A 25,122-nucleotide genomic window follows, 5' to 3' on the forward strand; every position below is an offset into this window, starting at 1 on the left:
TTCTCTAATGATGTGATCCCGTTAATCAAATGACAACTCAGGTCTATGGCTAGGAAACTTAACCATCTTTGATTCAAGGAGCTAGTCAAGTAGAGGCATACTAGTGACATTATGTTTGTCTATGTATTCACACATGTACTAAGTTTCCGGTTAATACAATTCTAGCATGAATAATAAACATTTATCATGATATAAGGAAATATAAATAACAACTTATTATTGCCTCTAGGCCATAGTTCCTTCATTAGTCCCACTCTATGCCAACACAAAATAAAATTGGAGAAAGACGCTAAACCGGTTGTTGATCACCAACGATGGTTAAATCCCAAGATGAAAGAAATGGTAAGAAATGAAATACTAAAGATCCCGGAGGCAGGTATAATTTATCCTGTTGCTGATAGTCAGTGGGTAAGTCGTGTCCATTGTGTCCCTAAGAAGGGAGGTATTACTGTTGTTCCTAATGATAAAGATGAATTGACCCCACAACGAATTGTTACATGTTATAGAATGGTAATTGATTTCCGCAAACTAAATAAAGCTACTAAAAAGGATCATTACCCTTTACCTTTTATTGATCAAATGCTAGAAATATTATCCAAACATACACATTTTTGCTTTCTAGACGGTTATTCTATTTTCTCTCAAATACCTGTGTCAAAAGAGGATCAAGAAAAGACCACTTTTACTTGCCATTTCGGTACCTTTGCTTATAGATGTATGCCTTTTGGTTTATGCAATGCACCTGGTACCTTTCAAAGATGTATGACTGCTATATTCTCTGACTTCTGTGAAAAGATTGTTGAGGTTTTCATGGATGATTTCTTCGTATATGGAACTTCTTTTGATGATTGCTTAAGCAACCTTGATCGAGTTCTGCAGAGATGTGAAAAACTAATCTTGTCTTGAATTGGGAGAAGAGCCACATTATGGTTAATGAATGTATTGTCTTGCGGCATAAAATTTCTGAAAGAGGTATTGAAGTTGATAAAGCTAAAGTTGATGCTATTGAAAACATGTCGTGTCCTCAGGACATTAAAGGTATAAGAAGTTTCCTTTGTCATGCCAGTTTTTGTAGGAGGTTCATTAAAGACTTCTCAAAAATTTCTAGGCCTCTGACTAATCTCTTACAAAAAGATGTTCCTTTTGTCTTTGATGATGATTGTGTAGAAGCATTTGAAATACTTAAGAAAGCCTTGATTCCTGCACCTATTGTTCAGCCACCTGATTGAAATTTACCCTTTGAAATTATGTGTGATGCTAGTGATTATGTTGTTGGTGTTGTTCTAGGACAAAGAGTTGATAAGAAATTAAATGTTATCCAATATGCTAGTAAAACTCTAGATAGTGCCCAAAGAAATTATGCTACTACTGAAAAGGAATTTTTAGCAGTTGTATTTGCTTGTGATAAGTTCAGACCTTACATTGTTGATTCTAAAGTAACTGTTCACACTGATCATGCTGCTATTAAATATCTTTTGTAAAAGAAATATGCTAAACCTAGACTTATTAGATGGGTTCTCTTGCTACAAGAATTTGATTTGCATATTATTGATAGAAAGGGAGCTGAGAACCCCGTTGCAGACAACTTGTCTAGGTTAGAGAATGTTCTTGATGACCCACTACCTATTGATGATAGCTTTCCTGATGAACAATTAGCTGTCATAAATGCTTCTCATACTGCTCCATGGTATGCTGCTTATGCTAATTACATTGTTGCTAAATTTATACCACCTAGTTTCACATACCAGCAAAAGAAAAGGTTTTTCTACGATTTAAGACATTACTTCTGGGATGACCCACACCTTTATAAAGAAGGAGTAGTTGGTGTTATTAGACATTGTGTAGCTGAGCATGAACAGGAAAAGATCCTACACAAGTGTCACTCTCAGGCTTATGGAGGACACCACGCTGGAGATAGAACTTCACATAAGGTATTGCAATCCGGTTTTTATTGGCCTACTCTCTTCAAAGATGCCCATAAGTTTGTCTTGTCTTGTGATGAATGTCAAAGAATCGGTAATATTAGTAGACGTCAAGAAATGCCTATGAACTATTCACTTGTTATTGAGCATTTGATGTTTGGGGCTTTGATTATATGGGACCGTTTCCTTCCTCTAATGGGTATACACATATTTTAGTTGCTATTGATTACGTTACTAAGTGGGTAGAAGTTATTCCAACTAGTAGTGTTGATCATAACACCTCTATTAAGATGCTTAAAGAAGTTATGTTTCCGAGGTTTGGAGTCCCTAGATACTTAATGACTGATGGTGGTTCACATTTTATTCATGGTGCTTTTCGTAAAATGCTTGCTAAGTATGTCATTAATCATAGAATTGCAGCGCCATACCACCCACAGTCTAGTGGTCAAGTAGAATTGAGTAATAGAGAGATGAAATTAATTTTGCAAAAGACTGTTAATAGATCTAGAAAGAATTGGTCTAAGAAACTTGCGGATGCATTATGGGCATGTAGAACTGCACATAAAAATCATATGGGTATGTCTCCGTATAAAATGGTTTATGGAAAAGCATGTCACTTACCTCTCGAACTAGAACATAAGGCGTATTGGGCCATTAAAGAGCTCAACTATGATTTCAAACTTGCCGGTGAGAAGAGACTATTTGACATTAGCTCACTTGATGAGTGGAGAACTCAGGCATATGAGAATGCCAAACTGTTTAAAGAAAAGGTTAAAAGTTGGCATGACAAAAGGATACAAAAGCGTGAGTTTAATGTAGGTGATTATGTTTTGTTATACAACTCTCGTTTAAGACTTTTTTGCAGGAAAACTCCTCTCTAAATGGGAAGGTCCTTACGTTATCGAGGAGGTCTATCGCTTCGGTGCCATAAAAATCAACAACTTTGAAGGCACAAATCCGAAGGTGGTGAACAGTTAAAGAATCAAACATTATATCTTAGGTAATCCCATAAATGTTGAAACTAATGTTATTGAAACCGTAACCCCGGAGGAATACATAAGGGACACCTTCCAGAACGTTTCAGACTCCGAAAAGGAATAGGTATGTGGTACGGTAAGTAAACCGACTCCGAAACAGTTCTAATAGCAATTTTTCTCCTTTTTGGAATATTTAAGAAAATAGGAAAATAAGTAGTCCAAAAGGGACATGGGGCATCCATGAGGGTGGAGGGTGCGCCCCCTGCCTCGTGGGCACCTCGTGTGTCCTCCAGACTCTGTTTTATTGCACGATACTTCTTTTGGTCGGTAAAAAATTATTATATAATCTCCCAAAGGTTTTGACCCTCGTATCACGCAAATATCCTCTGTTTTTGTTTTGAGCTATTTTTCTGACAGATCTAGATCACCATGATGTCTTCAAACTCCCCCAAGGACAAGTTTTTCAAGAAGGTCATCAACCCCTACCTCGTGGAGGTGCTGCAACACCCTCAAACCATTGAGATGCGTGAGGGGTTGCTGCACATCAGCAATGTCGAGGGACCAAGGAGGACTGGAAGCATGGAGACATGACTCGAAGCAATGGAGCAACAAGTTTTCAAGTGCCAGGGATGGTGGAACGCGGACTCAACGCTAACCACATGATGATCACGGAGTTCACCAACAACCACAAGCTAGATGCTAAGAACATTGGGGAGACCATCTTCAAGCTTCATGAGAAAATCGATCATCTCCAAGCCCAGATCTATGACCTGCAAAACCAAAACTGTGAGTATGAATAGATTCAAGAGGATGAGTTTGGCTGCAGATTTGAGGATCTCGGAGACTCGATCGTCCTTCTATGATGGTGAGCCTATGCCTTGGAAGATGGACGACAATCGTACATCATCAACAACTCCATCATCACCACCTCCGAAGAAAGAGACATAATCACATGGGTATGGGCACTCCCCTTGGCAACTACCAACTTGAGGCAAATGCCCCGGTATCATATCACTATCACACTTCTATCTTTACAGTTTTTCTTAGTTCGATCCTTTTGGTAATATCTTGATCTAGTAGAATAAAGTTTTAGCATGATCTAGTTTTGAGTTTTGCTTTATGATCCTTCTATGTAATCGAGTCCGTGAGCTATATATAATAAAGATTAGTTTTGAGTCGAGGGCTTGGTTATCTCGCTATGATCTTAAGGGAATAAAAGAAAGAATAAAAAGAATTAAAGATATCATATTGATCTTATGGAGAGTAGTGACCTCACATATAAAAGAGTATGATGAATAAAAGTTGTTGAGAGTTGACAAACATAGTTTTGGTCATCGTTGCAATTAATAGGAAGTAATAAAGAAAGAGAGGTTTTCACATATAAATATACTATCTTGGACATCTTTTATGATTGTGAGCACTCATTAAAATATGACATGCTAAAAAGTTGATGTTGGACAAGGAAGACAACGTAATGGGTTATGTTTTCTTATATCCGAAATAAAGTATGTTGTCATGGATCATCCAACATGTTGAGCTTGCCTTTCCCCCTCATGCTAGCCAAATTCTCTGAACCAAGTAGAGATACTTCTTGTGCTTCTGAATATCCTTAAACCCAGTGCCATGAGTGTCCACCATATATACCTACCTATGGATTGAGTAAGATCCTTCAAGTAAGTTGTCATTGTTGCGTGCAATAAAAATTGATCTCTAAATATGTATGATTTATTAGTGTGGAGAAAATAAGCTTTATACGATCTTGTGATATGGAAGAAATAAAAGTGACAGACTGCATAATAAAGGTCCCTATCACAAGTAGAAATATAAAGTGACATTCTTTCGCATTAAGATTTTGTGCATCCAACCATAAAAGCACATGACAGCCTCTGCTTCCCTCTACAAAGGGCCTATCTTTTATTCTTGTCTTATACCTTATACAAGAGTCATGGTGATCTTCACTTTTCCTTTTTACATTTTATCCTTTGGCAAGCACATTGTGTTGGAAAGATCTTGATATATATATATATATATAGTGTTACTATTCATCACACAGGGTGCAGAATAAGTTATTCTTCACCCGAGGTAATCTTATGATCATTTCATAATTAAATTACGTTTGGAATTCAAATAGTTACATTCCTATTGATTCACTACGTAAAATTTGACATAAGAAAAATAAAAATATAGGTCATAAGACAAGAAAATTTGCAGTTTATGTGTATTTTAGACTACATTTTTATGTTTATAATTTTACATAACATAAAATATTATTTACAGCAATTATAAATTTTTTTGATCCCTTTTTACGTCGAAAATAAGACAAAACTTACGGAACGTAAATTACGGTGCATTGATGGTAAAATAGAGGGGGGTGAAGAATAACTATTCCTCACCCAGGGTGACGAATAGCGCGACCCTCTATATATATATCCAATTGGATGTAAGTTATCATGAACTATTATTGTTGACATTACCCTTGAGGTAAAAGGTTGGGAGGCAACACTATAAGCCCCTATCTTTCTCTGTGTCCGATTAAAACTCCATACCCATAAGTATTGCGTAAGTGTTAGCAATTGTGAAAGACTAAATGATAGTTGGGTATGTGGACTTGCTGAAAAGCTCTTATATTGACTCTTTCCGATGTTATGATAAATTGCAATTGCTTCAATGACCAAGATCATAGTTTGTTAGTTTTCAATGAAGTTCCTGATTCATACTTGACATTGTGAATAGATTGTCACTTTAGCGTAAGAAATCATATGACAATATTTAAATATGTTGTTGTTATAAGAATGATCATGATGCCCTCATGTCCGTATTTTATTTTATCGACACATCTATCTCTAAACATGTGGACATATTTTTCCTTATCAGCTTCTGCTTGAGGACAAGCGAGGTCTAAGCTGTGGGGGAGTTGATACGTCCATTCTGCATCATGCTTTTATATCAATATTTATTGCATTATGGGTTTTTATTACACATTATGTCACAATACTTATGTCATTTCTCTCTTATTTTACAAGGTTTACATGAAGAGGGAGAATACCGGCAGCTGGAATTCTGGGTTGGAAAAGGAGCAAATATTAGAGACCTATTTTGCACAACTCCAAAAGACCTGAAATTTCACAGAAGTCAGTTTTGGAATATATTAAAAATATTGGGCGAAGAAAGCACCAGAGGGGGGCCACACCCTGTCCACGAGGGTGGGGGCGCGCCCCCTGCCTCGTGGGCCCCCTGGCAGGTCTCCGGTGCCCATCTTTTGCTATATGAAGTCTTTCGCCCTGGAAAAAATCAGAAGGAAGCTTTCGGGACGAAGCGCCGCCGTCTCGAGGCGGAACCTGGGCAGAACCAATCTAGGGCTCCGGCGGAGCTGTTCTGCCGGGGAAACATCCCTCCGGGAGGGGGAAATCATCACCATCGATCCTCTCATTGGGAGGGGGTCAATCTCCATCAACATCTTCACCAGCACCATCTCATCTCAAACCCTAGTTCATCTCTTGTATCCAATCTTTGTCTCAAAACCTTAGATTGGTACCTGTGGGTTGCTAGTAGTGCTGATTACTCCTTGTAGTTGATGCTAGTTGGTTTATTTGGTGGAAGATCATATGTTCAGATCCTTTATGCACATTAATACCCCTCTAATTTTGAACATGAATATGATTTGTGAGTAGTTACGTTTGTTCCTGAGGACATGGGAGAAGTCTTGCTATAAGTAGTCATGTGAATTTGGTATTCGTTCGATATTTTGATGAGATGTATGTTGTCTTTCCTCTAGTGGTGTTATGTGAACATCGACTACATGACACTTCACCATTGTTTGTGCCTAGGGAAGGCATTTGGAAGTAATAAGTAGATGATGGGTTGCTAGAGTGACAGAAGCTTAAACCCTAGTTTATGCATTGCTTCATAAGGGGCTAATTTGGATCCATATGTTTCATGTTGTGGTTAGGTTTACCTTAATTCTTATTTCGTAGTTGCAGATGCTTGCGAGAGGGGTTAATCATAAGTGGGATGCTTGTCCAAGGAAGGTCAGTACCGAAGTACCGGTTCACCCACATATCAAATTATCAAAGTAACAAAAGCAAAGCCTATGAGCATGATGAAAACTAGCTTAACGATAATTCCCAAGTGTCCTCAGGAGTGTTTTCCTTTTTATAAGAGTTTGTCCAGGCTTGTCCTTTGCTACAAAAAGGATTGGGTCACCTTGCTGCACCTTGTTTACTTTTGTTACTTGTTACCCGTTACAAATTACCTTATCACAAAACTATCTGTTACCGATAATTTCAGTGCTTGCAGAGAATACCTTACTGAAAACTGCTTGTCATTTCCTTTTTCTCCTCGTTGGGTTTGACACTCTCACTTATCGAAAGGACTATGATAGTTAATTTGGTGCAAAATTTTATGTCTCAGAATACAGAAACTTTAGGATTCTACAAATTAATGTGTTCTTTTAAAAATGAAACATAACATTAGCTATCGATCATAATTTTATAGGAAGCCAACACGTGCTTTCTTCACATTCTTCCAAAGAATGGCATCTTTTTCCTCAAAAAAAGGAAGGAAAGACTGGACTTGTTGTTTTTCCCGCTCTAAAATAAATGCACTACAAAAAATACACTTCTGTGATGAGACGTGTTTGTCACAATAGGTCACGTTTTTTGTCATGCATGTACATCCATGACGATTCTATGAAAGAATCAAGATAGTCATACCTGTGCTGCCGTAGAAGTGTTCCATGACATTACCAAAATTATCATCACAGAAGTGTCCACTTCCATGACGATAAATGGAGCGTCATGGAAGTGCTTTCGTCAAGGGTGACCAACACATGGCATCCATTGTAACGGGTCGCCGTTAAGCTATAGGGTCCGGTTTTGGATCCGATAACCCGTTAACAGCCCGGACCAATGGGGATTTTCCACATGTAAAATTCTCAATGGCCAGAGGAACCACGTGTCGGCTCATCGTTGGGACAGATGTCATCCACTCATTAGACATGCGCCTATGATATGTCGACATGTGGCATGACCCAACAAAGGCCCATACCGGTGAAAAGGCCAGCCCGTTTGACTTGGTCAAAACTTAGTGGGCCGGCACACGGAAAGCCTGTTAACGACATGTTCGTATATAGCCCATTTGCGACCTGCTAACTCACGGCCCGTTACGGCCTATCCGAATTAAGCCGAGTAGCTTCATTTGGGCCGTCCAATATGATTCCAACCCGTTGTAACTTCCGGCCCATGTATGGCCCATGAGCCCATAATGAACAATGTACCACTTTATACCCATTAACGGCCCATTATTCTATTGGGCCGTTTCCAACCCGTGTTATCTTTCGGCCTTCTCAAGGCCCCTTTATTCTTGGGCTCATTTCCAGCATTCGGCTACTTACGGTCCATTACTTGCCTTTTCTGCTTGTGGGACAAATTCAGCCCATGGTTACAGTCGGCCCGTTTGTGGCCCGTTAATCCATTGGGCCATTTTCATAGCGTCATCAAATATGGCCGATTAACGACGCCCCATTATGGTCGACCCATGAACCCACGATTGCAACTCTAGCCCATTTATGACCCATAATGCGGTCTGTTATTGGCCCATGTTTGGCCAATGGATCATATGGCCCGTAGAAGGCCCATTGATGCTACGGCCCGTAGAAGGCCCATTGTTTCTACGGCCTGTAGAAGGCCCGTTGTTTCTATGACCCGTAGGAGGCCCATGGTCACTACAGTAAATATGTAGCCCATGGTTATTGTGGCCTAGTTGTAAAAAAATAGGTTGTTGCGTGTAGTGACCAGACCTCAAACGGTCCAATCTCTGTGCTCAGGTGTCATCCCTGGATCAGTAATGCTGACACCACACAGTACTTGAAGGATTTATAACAGAGTAGCAATCACACACTTATTACATCGAGAGTCTCAAAAGAGAACTTATTACAATAAATATGGCTTAAGGCCACCTAATGACGATAACAGCGGAAGGCTTGGAAGATAAGTGAGTCCATCAACTCCAACGGCATCACTGAGTATAGAACCATGACCTAAAAGCACCTTAATCGTTGTCTGAAAAGTCTGCAACATTAACGTTGCAGCCCGAAACGGGTCAGCACATGGAATATGCTAGCAATGTAACACATAGAGAGTAATGGAAGATTAAGTCTATTCTACATGCATATTTGGCTGGTGGAAAGCTCTATGGTTACAGTTTTGCGTAAAGCCAATTTTTCCCTACTGCAAAGGAATAAATTTTATTTAACTATCATGGTAGTTGTTAAACATTGAGAATGGTTGACAGCATTCTCAATCCCAATTAAGCATCATCATTAAACAAAACCCAAAAAAATTAATTTTAAAGGAACATGTTGAGATTCACATGATAATCCAGGTACTAGATACTCAAGATGTCCATAACCGGGGACACGGCTAACCATGATTAGTTTATACACTCTACAGAGGTTTGCGCACTTCTCCCCACAAGACTCGATCTCCTCCGTTGGGATTCTCGCACTATAGGGTGTTTGAGAAACGGATGACCGAGACATAGTCTTTCAGAAGTGCTAGCACCTTACGATCGGGTAGACCATTACACCTACTTTCCCCTACATCTGCTAGTCTACCACCGTAAGAGTTCGCACGACTTAATCAACTATGCTAGAGCGCATAGTAGCTTGTGGCTGCACACGGAAGTTTCTAGCATGAATAATCTCATGATCCTTTTGAGCCTGGGTGGCGGTCCAAAAGAAAATAGGCAATCGCTGGAATACCCAGGTGCCTAAACAGGCAATCACTGGAATACCCAGGTGCCTCAATCCACCCAGATGTGTATTTAAGTTGCCACCTTAAGTTGAACCATTAATTAACAATCTCACATCTGTCATGGATTTCACTCACCCAAACCACGTCTACGAGCATAGCATAGCAATATAAGCAATTCAGATAAGTAACTCCCAAGGGTTTGAATGTAACAGAGCAATAGGTCCTACCTCATCAACTACTTCCCAACCCACATGTTAAAATCACATCCTAACCATGCATTGTTTGAGAATTGGAGCTAATGCATAAAAACTGGGTGATAAAGGGGTATGATCAAAGTGTTACTTGCCTTGATGATGATCCGGGAAACCTAGCGATTCGAAGTAGCAAGCGGCGCACTCCGGGTACTCTATCGCAAACAAACAAGCATACAATGAGTACTCAACTAATGCACACGTAAAACTCAAATAAGAGATCTAACCAGAAAGTTCAACTTAAGAACTCCGGTTGGCAAAAAGAATCAAATCGAACGAAGCAACGAAAGACAAACGACAAAAGAAACAAGCTTCATTTACTATTCTGGATCTAGGGCAATTTTTACAGTGGCAAAAACTTGTTTGAGTTGGTTAAACGTAAAGAGGGTTTCGAGATGAAACTCCAGGCGCTTGAATCGCGTGATTCCGATAAACGAGCAAAAAGTTATACTAGAACGAAAAACGGATCAGGAATCGCGATCAGAAAAATCGTGGATTTAATCCGAGAAAAAGAAAACGACGAACAGATTAACGAACGAACGTTTGTTAACTGGATCTAATCGAAGAACGCATTCGTTAAAACGAACGAACGACCGAACGCTCGCTAAATAAATAAACCGGAAAGAACCGATCTATATAAAAAACGAACTAAAAAAACCGAACGAAACCGATGGAAAATCGATCGGTTTTTCGAAAAAAAACCGGTGGCGGCGAGGTCAACCTCCGGGGGCGGCGGATCCGGCGGGCGGCGGCTCCGGCGGCAACGGCGGCGGCGGCGCGCGGCGCGGCGGGCGGCTAGGGCGGCGGCTAGGGTTTGGTGGGGGGTCCGGCTGGGCCTCCCCGGCTTATAAAGCCGGCCGGGCCAACTATCCAGGTCGGACACGGCCCGATAGGTCGGTTGCTTTTTTTTAAATAGTTACGCTTAGAAAAAAACAAAAGGAATATTAAACGTACTTCAAAAATCCCGAAATAAATTTTCCCCAGCTTCTAAAATCGAGCCGCACAAGATGAACATTTATTTGGGGCCTAAATGCAATTTTGAAAAGCGTGCATTTTTCCTAAATTCAAATAAAATAGCAAATAAAACCAGAATAAAATCTTATTTGATTTTTTATTAAACCCTCAATATTTCTTTATTTTGGGAAAGTCATATTATTCCCTCTCTCATATTTTTGTAATAGAAATAATTGAAGATAAAATATATAAAATCCAATGATCCTATTTTCAAAATTTGAGAAAACTCAAATATGAAAATAACGAAATCCCCAACTCTCTCCGAGGGTCCTTGAGTTGCGTAGAATTTTCTAGGATCAGCCAAAATGCAATAAAATATGATATGCAATGATGATCTAGTGTATAACATTTCAAATTGAAAATTTGGGATGTTACATTGCGGCCACTAGCAAACCATGGAAAAAGAACCGCATTGACTACAAGCAAACAAATAAACAAGACAACAAGGAAATAAATAAGCAAACAACGTATGCTAGGCTATCACGGCTATTACACATATTACATCCACTGGGCATCAAAGTTCATCACCATTGCAAATATAGGGAACAAAGCAGCATATCACATACACTGGTTGTCAAAGTTGGCGACCAGTGCAAATAAACGCCGCAGCAAAAACAAGTCCAGAACTGAGACCACTTCAGAAGAGCTCAAGAAACAATATCTTGGGTACCCATAATGCTGGCAAGATTCTTAGCAAGCTTATTAACTTTCTCTTGTTTGGCGCTTAAATCCTCCAGCGCTTGTTGTTGCACCAGAAAGTATGCATCTGAATTCTGCAGGGACTTCCTCGGTCCTTCGGCTTCATGTCATAGCACATTTGATCGATGTCTTTCAACTTGAATTTGAGACTCAAGAAGATGAACTGATTCAGGTAACGAGTTCGAAGAGCTTGTGCCAGCAATAGTGGCCAGTAACTCGAACACTACATCAAGACATGATATTTGGGTTCTCTCACTGTCGTCAAGATAGTTTTTATCAGTTTTCTCGGAGACCAACAGGGATGTCTCACTATCTTGAACCTCTGCATTACTTCCTTTACCATTGCATAACGGGGTACTCTTCTCCAATATTTTATCTGCATTATAAAAGAGAAACAAGCAGGCACATGACAGGTTTACCATGTTGTATATGAAACTCATTTTGATAAACCAGTTCAGTAGTAAAGTGGATAGGATAACAACATGAAACAAATATATATCTATGTACCATGGTCACTGTATGGTCTATATCATTCTAGTTTTTGTTCCCAAATCAAGATAAAGACACAGTTCAAATAATATCTGTTTAAGACAAAGCAGAATAGACAGAATATAAGTATGGGAAACTACAAAGCAATAACAACACTTGTAATGTGCATGACATGAGAACATAATTGTTTATTCAATTGAAACTGAAATCAACATAGAGCAAGTTACAACAGCAAACCAGTTAAATAAAAAGGTTTAAAACATACATGTTGCACCATTGGAGTTTCAGTTCCATCCTTCAAATTTGAAAATAGTTGGTATGAGTAAATACTGTGATGCAAGAGCAAAGGAGTATTAACCATAGCTATAGAACCTGACCTAAGAACAATTCTTCTTTTTCTTTAAGCATTGATTTGGGCTTCGGAGTGGTGGTCCTCGTGCTTTGGGCACTGCAGTTCCCTTACTAACTGCTCATGTTTGGATGCTCTGTGGTGGAGACAGTGTTGTGTCAACTGGAACTAGGTTACTATCTGCTAGGGCTGGGGTTAGAAGGGGTGTAGCTGGTTCTCTATCCAATTGGGTAAGGGTACAATCTGTGAGAGTCTGGTTTATGTGTGGTGGGGCTGGTTCTTCGGCAAGTACAACTGTGGTTCTATCTGCATCGACTGGTAGCACTATCTTTTTTGAAGACCGTCTTGTTACTTCCTTAGATACTGCCATCACCCTCTCTAGTTCAAATGGCTGATAAACAAGAAAAGTAATTGAATGTACATACATTGTATGATAGACAGGTGCAATGGATAGTGGGGAATAAAAGAGGGCATGAAATAATTCACTTTTATGTTGTCTAACCAAACAGGATATCATGACACAATTTCACATATATGATGGCTAACTAAACAGGATAGCATGACACAATTTCACATATATGATGGCACTACAAAAAAAGACACTTCCATGATGATACGTGTTTGTCACAATAGGTCACGTTTTCTGTCATGCATGTACATCCATGACAAATTTATGACAGAATGAAGATAGTCATACATTTGCTGTCGTAGAAGTGTTCCATGACATTACCAAAATTATCATCATGGAAGTGCCCACTTCCATGACGACAAATGGCGCGTCATGAAAGTGCTTTCGTCAAGGGTAACCAACACGTGGCATCCACCATAACGGGTCGTCGTTAAGCTATCGGGTCCGGTTTTGGATCCGATAACCCATTAACAACCCAGACCAATGAGGATTTTCCATGTGTAAAATTCTCATTGGCCGGAGGAAACATGAGTTGGCTCACTGTTGGGACAGATGTCATCCACTCATTAGACAGGAGGCGCCTATGATAGGTCGACACGTGGCATCGCCCAACAGTGGCCCATTCCGGTGAAAAAGGTCGGCCCGGTAAAATTAGCAGGCCGGCCCATATAAGGCCTACTTGTGCCAGGTCCATTTAAGCCCACGACCCCATACGAGATGTGCCAATTTGGCCCGTCAATGGCCCGTTAAAGATTTGACACTATTGCAGCCCATCATCAGTTCGAGCCCGTTAACAGCTCGCTATATATTTGGGCTCAATGTCGGCCCGGTGTGATTTCGGCCTGTTAACGGCCCATTCAAGGGATGGGCCAATTTTTAGGATGTACATCTTTCGGCCTTTTAGCGACCCATTTAAGTGTTGGGCCAATTTCCAGCCCGGTGTGTCTTTCAGCCTATTGACGGCCCATAAATGACTTGGGCCATTTGTAGTCGGACCTTAGTTTTGGCCTTTTAGCGGCCCATTTAAGTGTTGGGCCAATTCCTGGCCCGGTGTGTCTTTCAGCCTATTGATGGCCCATAAATGAGTTCGGCCATTTGTAGTCGGACCTGAGTTTTGGCCTTTTAACGGCCCATGCTCTTCATGGTCCAATACCAGACCGGTTTCTCTCTCGGCCTTTTAAAGGCCCACTACACAGTTGGGCTATTTACAGTATGACCTGACTTTCGGCCTCTTAGCAGCCCATGTTGTTCATGGTCTAGTACGAGCCCGCTGTCTCTTTCGGACTGCTAAAGGCCCACGGTATAGTTGGGCCATATGTAGCCCCACCTTAGTAACGGTCTGTTAACGGCCCGTGAAATCAAATGGGCCCACATGTTGCTCGATTCAATCTCGCCCTGTTAACGACCCGGGAGGTAAGAGGGCCGACCATTAACTTTCGGCCTGGTAACGGCCCATTAACTTAATGGTCCTAGTAAAGTTCGTACATGTATTTAGGCCCAATTAGATAATTTGAGCCCATTACGATGAGCAATTATGCACAGGACCAAAACTGATCAAGCAAAGGTATGGCATACAGGGAAAAACGTTGCACATCCAGCATATATTACAGGAAATTACATCCACTAGGCAATCAAAGGTTGATGCCAGTGCAAATAAATGAACAGAACCTAACGATGTACAATGTCACAATCTGCAACCTTGGCGCAGATGACGCCCATAAGCATGTGGGCAAGTTCTTGCTGCTTTGCTACATTGTCTCTGAAAACATTGATCAGTTGTTGTTGCGCACGAATGTGCAGCTCTAATTCCTCCACCATTTCCATCATTGCTTCATCCATTAATTGGTTCACAAACATACATTTTTTCTGTTGCATTCGAGACAGAGGAAATTGAACAGATTCAGATGGCGATTTTGGCAGGCTTGTATTGTTGATAGTGGAGAGGGTCTCGACCACTGCATCATAACATAAGAGGAGCAGTGGAGGTTCTCACGGGGAGGAGACGGCCAAGGGAGCGCAGGGAGGAAGAGGACGGCGACGAGCAGCGCCAAATCTCTACTGTATGTTCGTGGGCGCACGGCAGTTTGCGTCGGTGAGGAAGCTGCCGGAGGGGGAGAGGGGTCGAGAGGAACGGCAACGACGAGATGAAGCCAAGGGACATGCTTACGCGCGCTAAGACGACGATCAGATGAGGGGACCTAGCAAAGCAACATTTTGGACATGCTCATGGCATGCCAAAACGGTGGTCACCGCGTGCATTGGTGCACACAGTGCCACAAGCTATACCAAATGACGTCTGGGGTTTTGTCCTTCCTGGGGAGGTTGCAACTGAGGTGGTAACTTGGTTAAAGACTCCATGGTTAAATGGTAACTGAGCTCCGAAGTTTACTGCATCAAACTTGGCAAGGAACTACTGACCAACAGGAACTTGATTAGGGTAAATGGAGTTGTGTTGGAGGTTTATCTATCGAAGGACTACAGTCCTAGAGGTTTTGAGGGGATTTGAACCAAGATTTAATATATTTGCTTTGCAACTGCCAAATCTGGTCAAAAACTAAATTTGGATGATGCACTCACCTAGAGAAGCAACTTGGGCTAAGATTGGGTAAAGCTTTATTATTTGGACATATGAAGATGCTGTAAAAAGCTCATGCCAAATGGACAAGCCAAAATGGCACTTGCTTCACAAACATCATTTCTGTCCAGAAACTTGAAATAATTTTGGTGATCACATGCCTCAATGAAATGATTCCAAATTGGGTGGAGAGATGTTCTATGGGCAGGAGAATGATCTGGTAATTTATCAGAATTTTTGAAGCAATATAAAGTGCACTTGCTTCACAACTTGAAAATATTGCCAGAATCAAAGATTTGCTCCTGTGCTCACATAGATGATTGGATAGGGCTGCAACTGGGTGGAGGGTATTAATATGAGCACATTAAGGAGTGTGCAAAAGTTCAACTCATTTGGATACTCCTATCTAGTACTTCCTTCACAAAGCCTTTTGTTTGAAAAAAACTTTGAAAATTCACTGAGGAAGATTGGCTAGGAAAATAAAGTTGAACTTGTGCATGAGGCAATTATTAGACATATAAGCATGCCCAAAAAGGTTGGGAGCCACTAGGAAAAATATAAATGACACTCCCTTAACAAAGTGCCATTCAGGGCAGAATAGAAAAAGGAATATTGGGCAAATATTTTTGAACTATCCAAGGAAATGTTTGGACATATTTGAGCTATATATGACCCAAAGGAATTATGAGAATTATTTGGGGATTTTTGGATGGACAGAAATATAGGTTGCTTCACAACCTAGGGCAGATAGGGTTATTCCTTTAATGAAAAAGGAATTTTCCCTAGAAAAGAATTTTAGGGTTTGGTCAAGGAGTGAAGTGACATGATCTTGGCAAGGTTTTGAGAATGATTAGCCACTTGGGAGTGGGAATGAGGATCATTTCCCAGGTGGCAAGGCCACAGAACTACTCCAAAAAGAAAAACATAGCAAAAACCAAATAAATCAAAAGAAAAAGGAAAGGGCCAAAATCCAGGTTGTTACAATCCTTACCCCCTTAAAGAAATCTCGTCCTTGAGATTTAGTTGCTCTGGGAACAAGTATGACTTGAGGACACCGTTTCCAACTCGGGTATCCTTTTTCCTTTATTTATTGTTCCCCCAAGAATTTCAGATGATCAACTTACCTTGCTCTAGGGTGGTCTTGCTTCACCTTTCCCCAAATTCTGACGGGTTTTTGCTCATATACCACTTCCTTTTGCTGACGTGAATTTTCTCATATTTGTGGGGATATCCAATGGATCTGAGCATAAAGTTTCCTTTAGTCATGAAAACCTTTTTACTTGGGAAAATTGATTTTATACCCTTAGTTGGGTCACACTTGGCAGGTTTACCCCTAATTTCCGAAAACCTTTGGTTTTGCCCAAGCCCGTTTTCTCCTCTTATGGTTTTGCCCTTTCGTCACATTTCCATCCGGATAGTGTTGTTTGACCGTATGTTGACAGTCTATGGACTTTTCGTTGGACTTATTTGCCCCTACTTCCTCACTCTCTCACTAGACACTTCCAAATGCGACCCATCACTCAGAAAACATCCCTCTCTCTCTCCTCACTAACATGTGGGACCCACAATGGACCAAATATCTCTTAACGGACACTGCCTTGTTGTAAACATAATATCAATTTTGCATTACTTTTTATGCAATAATTAACACTGCATATAAACTAATTAAAACACCAGTAATTAACACAAATCAGTACTTAATGTCGGTATCATCTCGAATATAATTAATCATCAATCCATAATTGCTAGCTATACTAGCTAATTACATTGCGTCAAGTGTTAAAAAAATTTGGGTCAACGATTGAAAGGACGCCGTCTGTAGGACGAGGATGAGCTCGCCAGAGCCAAAGGAATCGACACCGCAGCTCGCCGGAGCCAACGGAATCAGCGCGGGAGCTTGCCGGAGCACCCGAAATCAGCGCCGGAGCTCCCCAGATCCTTCTTGCCCGTGCGTCCCCATGACGGAAGCTTGGCCACCGCCCCTGCAGTGTGGAAGGAGGCCCAGGGGAGGGTCAACAGGGCGCTTTGGATATGGGACAACGGGGGGCATCGATGTTGGCTGGCCCACGTTGGCATGGACGAGGCTCCACGCGAACGTCGGCGGCGAACGGATCGAGAGGTGGACTTCCATGGGCGGCGGCCATGGTGGCTTTGGTGCTGCTCCCTACTACTGTTGAGGAAGAGAAAAGAGCAGGGTGAGAGACAGAGTGAATCAAGAGAGAAAGGGAGAGGGAAGGAGGAGAGGAAGGAGCACGGGCAGGACAGCACTCATGCTTGGCCTCGACGGATCGGGGACGGGGACGAGGTAGATCAGGGCCAAGACGAGGTGGATCTGGGGCGTGAAGACGAGGAGGATCGGGGTGATTCTCCTCCTACGGGCGCTCGAGCCCAAACCCCTTAGGATCGATGGCTCCACCATTGACGGGACTGCCGTTGGCCTCCCCCGCTAGCCATCGACGGGATCTGTGGCTCCACCATCGACGGGATTTGAGAGAGAGAGGGGAAGGGGATCTGATACTAGGGTTTGACCGATGGGATAGAAATAAAAGTGAACCTTGGATGGTTTTAGGAATGATGGGTCCCACTTGGCAGTGTCTCACTAGAGAGTGAAGAAGTAGGGGTAAAATGGTCCAATGAAAAGTCCACACACGGTCAACACACGGTTAAACGGCACTAACTGGACGGAACCGTGATGGAAGGGCAAAACCATAAGAGGAGCAAACGGGCTTGGGAAAAACCGAGGGTTTTTGGAAAGTAGGGGCAAAATTGCCGGGTGGGACTCAACTAAGGGCACTGAATTAATTATCCCTTTTTACTTCTGTAATGGGGATGCTTCAAATAATTACAAGCCTTATGGTTCAATAAATGCTGAGAATCATGGCCATCTTCTGACGGGGTCTGACTGCTCATAGGTGGCACTGATTTATCTTGATTTATTCCTTTGACTCGAGCAATTGACATATACCAGAGATTTGACTGCCTTCTGTCATGGGCAATATAACGGGTATGGAGTCATAGCTGTGTCATACCTCAATTATTTACATCTTGAGACTGCTCTAACAGGGGCTGACGGACAAATGCTTTTCTTGACAGACTGACCATGTACTTGATTTCGTCGGTGAGTATACCGGGTCTAAGATGATTGTTCGGCTTTTGATTTTTCTCATGTGGTCGATATACCCATCTGTGGTAATAGGCTATGATATGCTTTCATGCTGCAGCTGAAGTCAGACTACTGAGCTTGCAAAGAAATCTTGGATCTGACGGAACAGACTTGGATATTCCACACTAACCATGTCAAGCGGGTCAGTGGGATATGAAAAATCCTTGTAAATAGAGTAGGTCGCTGAGAGTATGACATTGTGGATCCATATGGAATTATGGCCTCCAACGGATTTGGGTATCCGGACCCTGATGGTCGTGCAAAAGTCATCATACCTTTGCTGTCAGTCTCATCCTTTTTATAGTCATGATTTTCTTTATCAGGATACCTTACTGAAATAACTTGGTCACACATGTCCTTGATTTTTCGTATGACCATGGATGTGATTACTGCAATATTTTTGACATTAGTCCTTGTGCTTGTTTTCTGACCTGGGTCTGCACACATATGACATATACCCGGGGTTTGTAGCTTGTACGGAGCTCATTGCTGAGGCTAATCATACAAGAAGGTGACAAGGTTTTATAATATCTCCTTGTCAATTGCGGGAATAATGACCTTGATGAACATTGTTAAGACTATGGATTCTGTGATGTCATCTCCAAATATTATCGCTCCTTGCATCACATGAGATGTATCTTTGCTTATTTTCCTTTGCCTGACTGGGAAGGTTGTTGAATCCTTACTTTTCTTAGGTATATCTGTTGGATCACTGTCGCATCTTGTATGAGTGACTGATATGACTGGGATGCATGCTCACCATATATAAGAAGGATATGCCACCGATCACTCGATCCTTGCGGTAGGCACATGTTTTGACTGAATTTTACCTCTGACAAAATTATTGCAAGTCTGGTCCTTGAACTGTACTGCCATACATTTGCAACTCATCATATAATCTCTGAGGATGGTGCAATATTGTGGTACTGACGCGGACTGGGTGGCTTACGAGAGAAGCCATCCGAGTAGCTTGCTGAGGAAGACTTGTTAACTTCTGCTCAAATCTTTTGCATGGTTATTGTGCAGAAGAAGTCTTTATAGCTTCACACAAAGCTTGATCTGATTATTGTGCTGGAGAAGCCCGAGTTCCGTACTTGAGAAGCTTCTCCACAAGTTTTCTTGTCGAGAAAAAATCATTTCCGTCTGTCAAAAGCCTTTACTGAGGTGTCTTGCTGTGAAAGACTGGGTATCATGGGCCGGAAGTCGTTCACATATCATGCTGAGGAAAAATTGATGAGCCTTGCATCATAAATTTCTTCCGATAGCCTGTGGAATAATACTGGGTTTATTACATCCAAAGCTTCATACTGATATGCGGACTGAAATCCATACACACGCCCATAATATTCTGAGGCTGATTATTTGCATGAGAAAAATGGTTTGACTGTCTTCCTTGAGCATATCACATTCTGACATTATTTCGGATGATAAAATATTTCAAAAATCATGCATTATTGAGCCAAAGCTTTGTATATGATCCATACCTCTGTCTGAAAACATACCGTTGATCTTGCAACTGACTTGTCTTTCTGCTGGCTGGATCATAACTGCTGTGAGGATTTTGCACTGATGTAGACTCGATGCTGATAGTAAATCCAATACACCATTGGTATTCTGAGCAGATGTTAATGCCATAATGCAGTTGATTGGGTAGACCATAATGTTTAGATGAGCTTCTTCCAAATATTTGAAATCCTTATTGCTTCTTCAAGTCCGGTGTCGGTGGATGAGCAACTCTTCATAGGGGAAAATGATGTAACACTGGGGCCCAAAAAGAAACAAGCAAAATAAAACTCAACTAAACAAAAGAACACAACGACAATCAATTCACACACAATCAATGTCACATATTACTGCTAGTCACACAATATGCTGTAACACCCCGGATATAACCTTCCCAATTTGTACTCCAACTCTTGCCGTTTCCAGTGTTAAGTTAATTTATTTTCTCGGGTTCGGGTCTTTGTCTCCGTGTGTTGTTATCGTTGTCATGCATCTCATATCATGTCATCATGTGCATTGTTTTTGCATACGTGTTCATCTCATGCATGCGAGCATTTTCCCCGGTGTCCTTTTGCATTCCGGCATTTCGTTCTCCTCCGGTGGTCAATTCTAGCTTTCTTTCGTGTGTGGGGATTAAACATTTCCGGATTGGACCGAGACTTGCCAAGCGGCCTTGGTTTACTACCGGTAGACCCCCTGTCATGTTTCGTATCATTTGGACTTCGTTTGATACTCCAACGGTTAACCGAGGGACCGAAAAGACCTCGTGTGTGTTGCAGCCCAACACCCCTCCATTTTGTCCCAAAACCAACCTAAACCTGCTCCATCATCTAGATCGTTTGATCACGATCGTGTGGCCGAAAACCGCACCTCATTTGGACTCTCCTAGCTCCCCCTATGCCTATATAAAGACCCCCCATTCGAATCACGGACGAAACCCTAATTTTTCCCCTCTCCTCGCGCCGCCGGACGAGATCCGACCGGCCGGACACGTCCGACCTGCGCGCCGCCGCCTCTGCGCCAATCGCGCTGCGCCATGTGGCACCTGCGCTGCCGCCCACCGCTCCGGCCCGGGAGGCCCGCAGCCGGCCCCCGCGAGCCCGCACCCCGCCGCCTGCCTCCTCGCCCGACCGCGCCGTCCCGCTCCTTGCTGCGCCGCCTGCCTACTCCAGCCGCCATCGCCGGAGCGACCCCCGCCGCCTCGCTGCACCCGTCGGGCCGCCGCGCCTCGCCTCCGCCGCCCGCCACCCGGCGCCTCCTCCTCGTCGCCCCGCCGCGCCCGGCGACGGATCCGGCCACCCTGCCGCTGGATCTCACCGGCCCCAGCCACCACCGCCTCGCCGGAGCTACAGTCCTCGCCGGAGCCGCCTCGGGCCGTGTGCCACCGAAACCCTAGATCTCGGGGTTGTTTTTTTTCTCTAAGTCCCTGTTTCCACAGATCCATATGCCCATGTTCATAGCCCCGTAACTTTGCATCCGTAGCTCCGATTCATGCATATAGCATATCAAAATGTTCATCTCAGAGAGTACATCATTTCATTCCATTGCATCATTTTCATTTGAGTTCATCTTGATGCCCAAAATGCTGTTAGAAGAGGGTTAATTGAGATAATTGTCAGATCTGCTACTCCGTTTAGCTTTTTGTCATGTTTGCCATGATTATTGTGTGCATGATATGCCCTGATGCTCTACATATGTTTTGTTAAGGGTTTTGTCATCTTTCCAGAGGTGCAACCCATGTATTTTTGTGATGTGTGTGGTGACTAGCACAAGCTTGCAAAGTGGTGCACATGTTAATTCTGTTTTCAGGGACTTAGCATTTCCACTAAGTCCTTGACCTGTCTATCTCATGATGCCATATGTTCATGTTGTTTCCTAGTGATCCGTGCCTCTTTTGAGGATGATCAGTAAGGATGTTTTGTTAATATTGTAGTGCTCTATCCATCCATGTCTTTGTTTGCAATTATGGAGCACCCTAGCTTGAGTCAATCGAGCTCTACTTTTGCTACTTTGTGAATCTGGGCAGATTGTCAACTTGTTTGCAATTTTGCCGATGATGTTGTAGTTGATCCGTGCATGCTATGCTATTGTTCTTGCCATGTCTAGCTTGAATTTTGTGCCTTATTGATGGATGTATGCTTATCTTGTCATGACTTGCACCGTAGTGAGTGCATCGAGCTCGTAAACATGCCTATATGAGATATATTTCAGCATGCTCCAGTCTGAAAACTGATTATGTTTTTGCCATGTTGACATGCTTGCAATTGTATTTTCTGATCCCTTTTGGCTCAAGGTCACTAAGGGACTTTTGTTAAGCTCTTTGAGTAGCTCCATGCCATGCTTTACTTTTCCATGTTCAGGTCCTGTAGCATGTAGTTTTGTTTCTCCGAAGTGTGCTACCTGATCTGAAATTCCAGACAAGTGTTAATTTCACTAAGTCTGAGATCTGTTTGTCATATGCATTTTTGCCATGCTTGTTTGAACCTGTTAATGGATGATTTGGCCATAGCTCAGTGCTAGACTTTTGTTAAGCATCTCGAATGCATCCCTGCCATGTATTTTTTTTGTCATGTTTGGGTGTTGTAGCATGTTCATCTCATTGCATTTAGATGGCTACTTGCTGTAAATCGCAGACCGGTGTCATTTTTGAATCGCTTGCCATTTCCAAACCGTAACTCCGATTCCGGCGTTCTTTATATCGTTTTTAAGCGATTTCATATCATCTTTCCAGTGGCACACTTGGATTTCCATGTTGGGGCTAGGTTCATGCATTCCTTTTCACATCTTGCATATGCATCCCGCATCGCATCCCACATAGCATACCATCTTTGCATCGTGTTGTTTGGGTTTGCACATGGTTGATTGTGTCTTTGTTGCTTGTTTGTCTTGTTTGGGTAGAGCCGGGAGACGAGTTCGCTAACGAGGAGCCCGTTGAGTTTGCTTTCGAGGATCCAGTCAACTCTGACAACTGTGCAGGCAAGATGATCATACCCTCGAAATCACTACTATCTTTGCTATGCTAGTTTGCTCGCTCTTTTGCTATGCCAATGCTACGATGCCTACCATTTGCTTTCAAGCCTCCCAAATTGCCATGCCAAACCTCTAACCCACCTTGTCCTAGCAAACCATTGATTGGCTATGTTACCGCTTTGCTCAGCCCCTCTTATAGCGTTGCTAGTTGCAGGTGAAGATTGGAGGTTGTTCCTTGTTGAAACATTTATTTACTTGTTGGGATATCATTATATTATTTCCATGTTATCTTAATGCATCTATATACTTGGTAAAGGGTGGAAGGCTCGGCCTCTCGCCTAGTGTTTTGTTCCACTCTTACCGCCCTAGTTTCCGTCATATCGGTGTTATGTTCCCGGATTTTTGCGTTCCTTACGCGGTTGGGTTATAATGGGAACCCCTTGATAGTTCGCCTTGATTAAAGCTTTTCCAGCAATGCCCAACCTTGGTTTTACCATTTGCCACCTAGCCTCTTTTCCCTTGGGTTTCCGGAGCCCGAGGGTCATCTTATTTTAAACGCCCCCGAGCCGGTGCTCCTCTGAGTGTTGGTCCGAACCAGGCAGCCTGCGAGGCCACCTCGGGGAAACTCGAGGGTTGGTTTTACTCGTAGCTTGACCTATCTGAGTGTGCCCTGAGAAAGAGATATGTGCAGCTCCTATTAGGATTTGTCGGCATATTCAGGCGGTGTTGCTGGTCTTGTTTTAACCTGTCGAAGTGTCTTGAAGAATCGAGATACCGAGTCTGATCAGAATGTCTTGGGAGGAGGTCTATTCCTTCGTTGACCGTGAGAGCTTGTCATGGGCTAAGTTGGGACTCCCCTGCAGGGATTTGAACTTTCGAAAGCCGTGCCCGCGGTTATGGGCAGATGGGAATTTGTTAATGTCCGGTTGTAGATAACTTGAACCTTAACTTAATTAAAATGAATCAACTGAGTGTGTTACCGTGATGGACTCTTCTCGGCGGAGTCCGGGAAGCGGACACGGTGTTGGAGTAATGCTTGCGCAGGTTGCTCTCTAGTTTCTCGCTCGCGCTTTGCCTCCTCTTCTCGCTCTCTTTTGCGAATAAGTTAGCCACCATACTTGCTAGCCGCTTGCTGCAGCTCCACATATTTTTACCTTGCCTTACCTATAAGCTTAAATAGTCTTGATCGCGAGGGTGCGAGATTGCTGAGTCCCTGTGGCTCACAGATTACTATTACACCAGATGCAGGGCCTGATGATTCTGCTCCAGGAGACGCGTACGAGCTCAAGTGGGAGTTCGACGAAGACTCTCAACATTACTATGTTTCCTTTCTAGATGATCAGTAGTGGTGCCCAGTTGGGGGTGATCGGGACCGTGTCGCTTGTTGGGTTATCTTTTATTTTGGCGCCGTAGTCGGGCCATGAGTGTTTGGATGATGTAATGTTATTTATGTACTTGATTGACGTGACGAGTGTAAGCCAACTATTTTCTCTCCCCTTTATGATTTATATTACATGGGATGTGGTGAAGATTGCCTAACTTGCGACATATGCCTTCAATGCAATTATGCCTCTAAGTCGTGCCTCGACACGTGGGAGATATAGTCGCATCGAGGGTGTTACAAGTTGGTAATCAGAGCCTTCCCCGACCTTAGGAGCCCCATTGCTTGATCGTTTTTAGCGGCCGAGTTGTGTCTAGAAAAATGTTTTGAGTCATTTAGGAATTATATATCGGAGAGTTTAGGAATTCTTTTTTACTTCCCAGTCTCCTCATCGCTCTTGTAAGGCATCCTGATGTAGAGTTTTGACTCTTCTCTTCTCAAATTTCACTAAAAAAAATTTAGGATCACGCGGGTATCTTGGAATCGTTCCGATGGTTTTATGATGAGAACATTGTCTTGGTGCCTCCTGTCAGGGGTTTAGTGGAAGTGTCCCGGGGAGTTGAGCTCTGGGTGTTGTCATCATAATTTTATCGTTGCAGTTCTGGAATACCTGAGTTTAGTACGCCAACATCAAAAATCTCTTTTATGCAGTTCGTTGGTGAGATAAC

Source organism: Triticum dicoccoides, chromosome 3A, assembly GCF_002162155.2.
Source record: "Triticum dicoccoides isolate Atlit2015 ecotype Zavitan chromosome 3A, WEW_v2.0, whole genome shotgun sequence".
In the NCBI taxonomy this organism is placed as follows: domain Eukaryota; kingdom Viridiplantae; phylum Streptophyta; class Magnoliopsida; order Poales; family Poaceae; genus Triticum; species Triticum dicoccoides.